Source organism: Ictidomys tridecemlineatus, chromosome 11, assembly GCF_052094955.1.
Source record: "Ictidomys tridecemlineatus isolate mIctTri1 chromosome 11, mIctTri1.hap1, whole genome shotgun sequence".
Lineage (NCBI taxonomy): Eukaryota > Metazoa > Chordata > Mammalia > Rodentia > Sciuridae > Ictidomys > Ictidomys tridecemlineatus.
This window is the reverse complement of record NC_135487.1, coordinates 125,694,915-125,700,914: the sequence shown is the minus strand read 5'-3', so window position 1 is coordinate 125,700,914 and position 6,000 is coordinate 125,694,915.

Genomic DNA, 6,000 nt, shown 5'->3' with positions numbered 1-6,000 from the left:
CTTTCTGTGCTCACATTTGCTTCAGCCACACTGGCCTGTGTTCCTGGGACACACCTGGCATGTCCCGACTGCGGGCCATAACCTGGACTGGTACCTTTGCCTGAAAAGCTATTCCTCAGACTTGCTCACCTCCTTCCCTGTTTTCTGCTAGGCTTCATTCTTTTTTTTTTTAAAGTATTTATTCTTAAGTTTTAGGTGGACACAATATCTTTATTTTACATTTATGTAGGATGAACCCAGTGCCTCGGGCATGCTAGGCGAGCGCTCTACCTCTGAGCCACAACCCCAGCCACAAGGCTTCCTTCTTGATAAAGCCTGTTGTACAACCCACCCTTCCCTGGGTCCTGACTCCCCCTTCCTGCTTCTTTCCCTTGTCACCTTTCATATGCCATACCATTCCTACTTGGCTACGGTGACTCTAAGGTCCCTTTTTCTCCATCTGATAGGATGAAGAGGGCAGGGGATTTGTAGGCTTCCCTTGTGTGTGTGTGTCCCAGGCACCTGGAACAGGGGCTGGCATCTAGTAGGAGTTTATTGACTATTTGTGGATGATCGATCAGGGTCTGGGTTGGGATCAAACAGCTTCATGCTAGTAGCTCATATTTCCTGTGGAGATGTGGCTGAGTCTTTGTGACTGAATTAGGGCTTCATTGAGAGTGGCCTTTCTGCAGATGACCTACCACAGGTGGGCAGATTCGAGGAAGTCGAGGGCACATAGAACATTGTAGCTCAGCTTTTGTCCCTCGATGTATTAACAAACACCTAATCAGAACCCACATCAAAAGCTCTTGGCATGGGTCAAGGAGCATCAATTCTGAGACATCTCAAAAAATGGAGGACAGGGGAAAGGTCAGATATATCTGGGAAACGCTTCAGACCAGATTTCTTCTGAGCAACTCAGAGTCCCTCATGCAGCAGGACACCAGCTTGAATTCTGCTCTGGTGTTTCACAACACATGACCATGAGGTCCCATGTCCCTTTTCCCTTTTTACCCAAAAGCTCCACCGAGGTCCTGCTAAATTAGTGCTCTGAATCAGCACAGATTTGGGAAACGCTGACTTTGAAGATAAGGCTTAACTCCTGGCTGTTCAAGGCCCTTCTGGTCTCTTCCAGTCCCTCCAGGATAGTTTCAGACCTGCCCAGTGTTTCCTCCATCCCCTGCAATTCCCGTCTGCTCACTTTCCTTCACTCTGCACGCCTCGCCCCCCTTCCTAAAACTCCTTCCTGCTCCAGCTGAAGGTCCCCTTCCCAGCCCGGCCCGAGTGCTGTGCTCTTCATCCCCACCCTGTGTCTGCAGGTCCTGGACCAGCTCCCCGCAGCAGGGGTGAAGTCAGCTCACTCTGCCTCTCCAGCCTGCCCCTCCTGCTGCTCCAGCTGACCCAGGATGAAGGGAACCCAGCAGAAAAGACAGGCACAGCCCTGTGGCTGCAGAGGGGGAAGGGATGCCAGCTGGTCAGATCCCAGGTTCCAGAAGCCGGGCCTGGCGGCCTCCTTCTCTTACCCTTGGCCCTCCTTGGGTTGGTTTGATTTTTGGTATCAGGGGTTCAACCACTGAGCCACATCCCCAGCCCTTTTATTATTTTATTTATAGATAGGGTCTCATTCAGTTGCTAAGGCTAAGTTGCTGAGGCTGACCTTGAAATTGCAATCCTCCTGCCTCAGCCTCCCTGGTCGCTGGTATTACAGGCATGTACCCCTACACCTGTCCCTCCTTGGTATCTTTAAAATCTTCCTTTCTATGGATCTTTCTGCTCCCTCAAAACACTGAGGAGGCACCTTACTGACATGACTGGGTTTCCCCAGTGGATATCTAATATGTAGAGATAATTAACAAAATAGAAACTACAACCAGCTAACAAACATTTGGGGAACTCTTCTAACTTACTAGTAGTTATTGAAATGCAAATTAAACAGGGCTTCTCATGTGTATCAAGAACTGTAAAACTATTCCTATTACATGCTTAAATCTAGGAATAAATCTGGAGGATGAAAATAAAAATCTTGGAAACACATTCAAAAGTTATTCACAGTATTTTTGAAGAATTTTTTTAATTATGAAAAAAACCACAAAGTAAAGTGCATAAAAATGGATGTGCAGATTAGCGATTTTTTGGTAATGGTGCTGGGGATCAAGCCCAGAGCCTATGTACACTAGGCCAGCACATTACCACTGAGCTACAGCCCTGGCTCCAGCTTCATGAATTGTTATAAAGCAAACCCAGCCATCCAAAATCACCACCATGTCAAACAACACAAACTGCCATCTCCCCAGGACTCTGTGTCCCCGCAAACAAGCGCCTCCCCCTCCCCTCTGAGATAATCACTTCCTCGTTTTTCCCACAGTTTGACCCCTTGGCGTGGCATCCACAAGCATGAAGGTGTGGGTTTGTCAGAGTCTGGGACTCACACATGTGCGATTGGTGTGTGTTATTTATTGTTTTTTGTGGGGCTGGGGATCGGACCCAGGGCCTTGAGCTTGCTGGGCTAGTGCTCTCCCACTGAGTGGCATCCCTGGTCCCAGATTGGTGTCCCTGTCTCTGGCTTCTTTCATTCAACATTACAGCAGCCTGGTCCAGGGGTGCCGTGCCCAGGTGCGTCTCTGTGGCTGAGGCAGGTGGGGCAGAGTGGCTGAGTCACAGGATTGCACTAGACACGAGTATAAGCCCCAGCACTGGGCACAGCCGAGGTGGGCACTAGCTCAGGTCTCGTCTTTGCCCTCCCTCTGTGGGTGGACCCAGCTCCATTCCTGGAGCAGGATTCTCCCCACTCCCGTCCCAGCACCCACCAGCTTCCCTTCCTGCTCCCTGCGCTTCCTGCCACCAGCATGGGTGCCCTGGGCCCTGAGGACAGAGTGTAGGCATTTCATCCTCTCCTGTCCACACAGCTGGCCCTGCTCCTGGGAGGGGCCTGAGGTTTTCTTCCAGGAACACTGAAAAGCTGTCCCAGGCTGAGCCCCCTCCGCCACCCACCCACCTCCCCAGCCTTCAAGAGGTCCTGGCTGTGAAGAGCAGTCAGGGGGTGTCTGTGACCTGCATTAAAATACCCAGCCGTCTTCAGTCAGCATTTCAGAGAAAAAGGAACACTCAGGGTTTTCTGGGCATTTTTTCGAAGAAGTTGAGGTGAGAGAATGAAATTTGGAAAGTGGAACCAGGTGAGCTGTCTGGGGCCAGGAGGTGGACAGGGTGAGGCCTGGAGAAACAGCCTGGGTGACTTAACCCCCTTCTCTTCTATGCTCTGTCCTTTCAAAAGTCACCTTTGTGTCCCCAGTTGCAGTATCTTGTGCCATTTTGCAAGTGGGTCTTTTTGTAACAGTCACGTTGTGTCCAAAGTCACAAGAATGGTCCTAAAAATTCTTAAGGGCTCAGGAACAGGCTTCAGTAGGGAAGCTTAGCAGGAGAGATGGACAGGAAGAGGAGAGGACGGTGATCAGGCCCTCATCACCCCTGGACAGGCAGGGCTGGGCTGGCATGGTTCACTGACCACTCACAGCGTGGGCTGTGGACAGAGAAGGGACCCTCTGCCCAGGTCTTTCTCCTTCTTGTAGGACAAGGCTGGATGATGAGGGACCAGGCAGATCATTGGCCTCAAGTGTCCAGGTTGGGTGCCAGCAGTTTATGAGGCCTCTGGGAGAGGCAAATGCCCAGCACCAGGCACCTGGGGCCTTGGGGCACCTGTAAGTCTTCTGGCCCAGAGGATAGAGGTGATGGCCCCAGGGGAGCAAACTCTCCCAGGAGGAAGAAGGACTCCAGCACCAGTTGGACTGTGCTGGAGAACCAGACTGAGCTCCAGTGCCATCTGTGCCCAGTTCTGCTCCTGGCTCCCCAGGAGGCCTGGGAGATGGGGAGCCTGTTCACTGAGTTTTGGGTGAGTCTGTGGTCTCAGGTTTGAGAGAGACTCCACGGCCCTGGCCCATGGCCCCGTCCAGTCCTGAGCCTGGACTCGTGTCTTGGTCTCAGTGTGATGGGGCAGGGGTCAGGTGCTGGGGGGTCAGGCTGGGCTGGTGGGGCGCCTCCTCTGTAAGGCTCAGGCTGGGCAGAGGTGGGCCTCTGTGAGCAGCAGCTAGAAGACAGAGGAGCAGATGTTCTAAGCAGACGGAGCTCTGCGCATGGACTGCAGCCCGGAATCTCCTCAAAAGAGCTACCAGAGCCTGGGCCTTCCATCTGCAGTGAGCGCTGCTGCAGGAGTCCCCTGCCTGCCCAGGGCTGGTCCCCTCTCGGGAGCTTCTTCTCTAGAGGACACTCGTCTCAGTCCTCTTCTTCCCCCCCACAGGTTTTTGGGGGCTGAATCGTCCCCACACCCTGCATGAGTGTGTTTGGCCCCACCACCTGAAGGGCCAGTGGGAAGCCTTGGCCTCAGGGTTTCGTTCCCTGGACAGGCCTCAGACCCCTGCAGCCTGGCCTGGACCCCGAGTCCTTGAGGGGAGGGGGAAGGGGTTCGTCCTGGCTCTTCTGTCTTCATCGTGCTGACCTGGCCTGTGACCTGGGCCTCCGTCCCATCCTGCCCCCGCTGGCCTTCCCCGCGGGCTGCTTGGCTGTAGCTCTGTGCCCTGCGGCCTGGGCTCTCCTCCCTCTTGCTCACCCTCCTCCTAGCTGGGTCTGCCCTGGGTGGACACTGCTGCTTCCATCAGGCCTTGCTGCCAAGCCCCGTCCCCTCAGCTCCTGGTGGGGAGGCCCGTCGTCCCCCCAGCTCCCATCAGCCCTGTGGATGCTGAATCCACAGTGGGCTGGGCTCTGGGGGAGTCAGGTGTCCCTTCCCTGGCTCCATTTGTTTCTGTCCCCCGTGCTGAGATCTCAAGCTGTGTGACCCCCTGGAGTTGTGTGAGGAAGGACCTGTGACATCTGTGAAGATGGGCTTAGTGACTTCCTCGTTGTCCTCCCCATCCAATGGTCATGCAAGGTTTTTAAACAAAGAGGAGCTCATATTTGCTTTTTTTCTCTTTGTCAATTCCAAGCTCATTGTCCTGGCCAGCCTTCCACCTCCTCAGACACTCGGGGTCAGGGGAGGGCACAGGAGTCTGCTCTGCCAGTCTCCATCAGGGGCAGGGACCTGGCCTCAGCCCCCCGCCACAGCCCTTCCCTTCCCTGCAGCCCCCTCACCTCCTGGTGGTCTGTGGCTTGGCCTGTCCTCTGCAGGCCCCCTGCCTTCTCCCCAGGCCTCCCTCCTGCTTTATTTAGGTTTCCATGGCTGCCTCCTCCTCATGAAGGCACCTGCTTCCCTCAGAGCAGCCCTCACACCCTGCTCTGACGGGATTTCTGCTTCTTTCCCACCACCCCTGGGCCACTCGGGGACAGTGAGTTTGCTTCTGTCTTTGTGCTCCAGAGCTGCTGGCACGCAGTAGGCACTCATTACAGGTGTGTTCCATGGAGCGGACCTGAGGGTGGAGGGCCTCCTGTCAGGAAACCCCGCCTGCAGTGTGGCCCTCAGCCACGAGGTGGCGCTGTAGACAGTTTTGAGTGACACTTGGGCAGAGGCTGCAGGTGATTCTGGAGGAGTGTGAAGTTTCTTGGTTTCTCTCCCAGAGCAGCCACAGGGCAGGTAGATGTGAGAGCCAGAGAAACCCAGGGTAAGAGAATGACATCAGGAAAGGTGAGCCCAGGTGAGATGCCCCAGGATATCCCCAGAGGAATCCAATATGTATAGATAATTAACAAAACAGAAAACACCACCAGCTAACGCACATAGGGGAAACTTCCGTGTCCCTGAGGGGATGGCAGATCAATAGCTTGGGGCGGAAGTTCCACTGTGAGAATGTGTGACTCAGTGACTGGGAGCCTGGTCCCAGGGCGATATGTGCCCAGGTGAGAACTCAGGGGTCCTGCAGGGGGAGGGTCAAGGCTTGGTTCCTTAAATTCCAGTCTCTGCTGGGGCTGAGAGAATTGCTTGGGTGGGATGGGGTGGGCTCCCACTGGGGATCCTTGAGAACCCAGTGTGTCTGCCCTTGGCTCTTGATCATCCAGGGAAGAGATTTCTGAACTGAGACTGCCTCAAGGAGAGGAGAG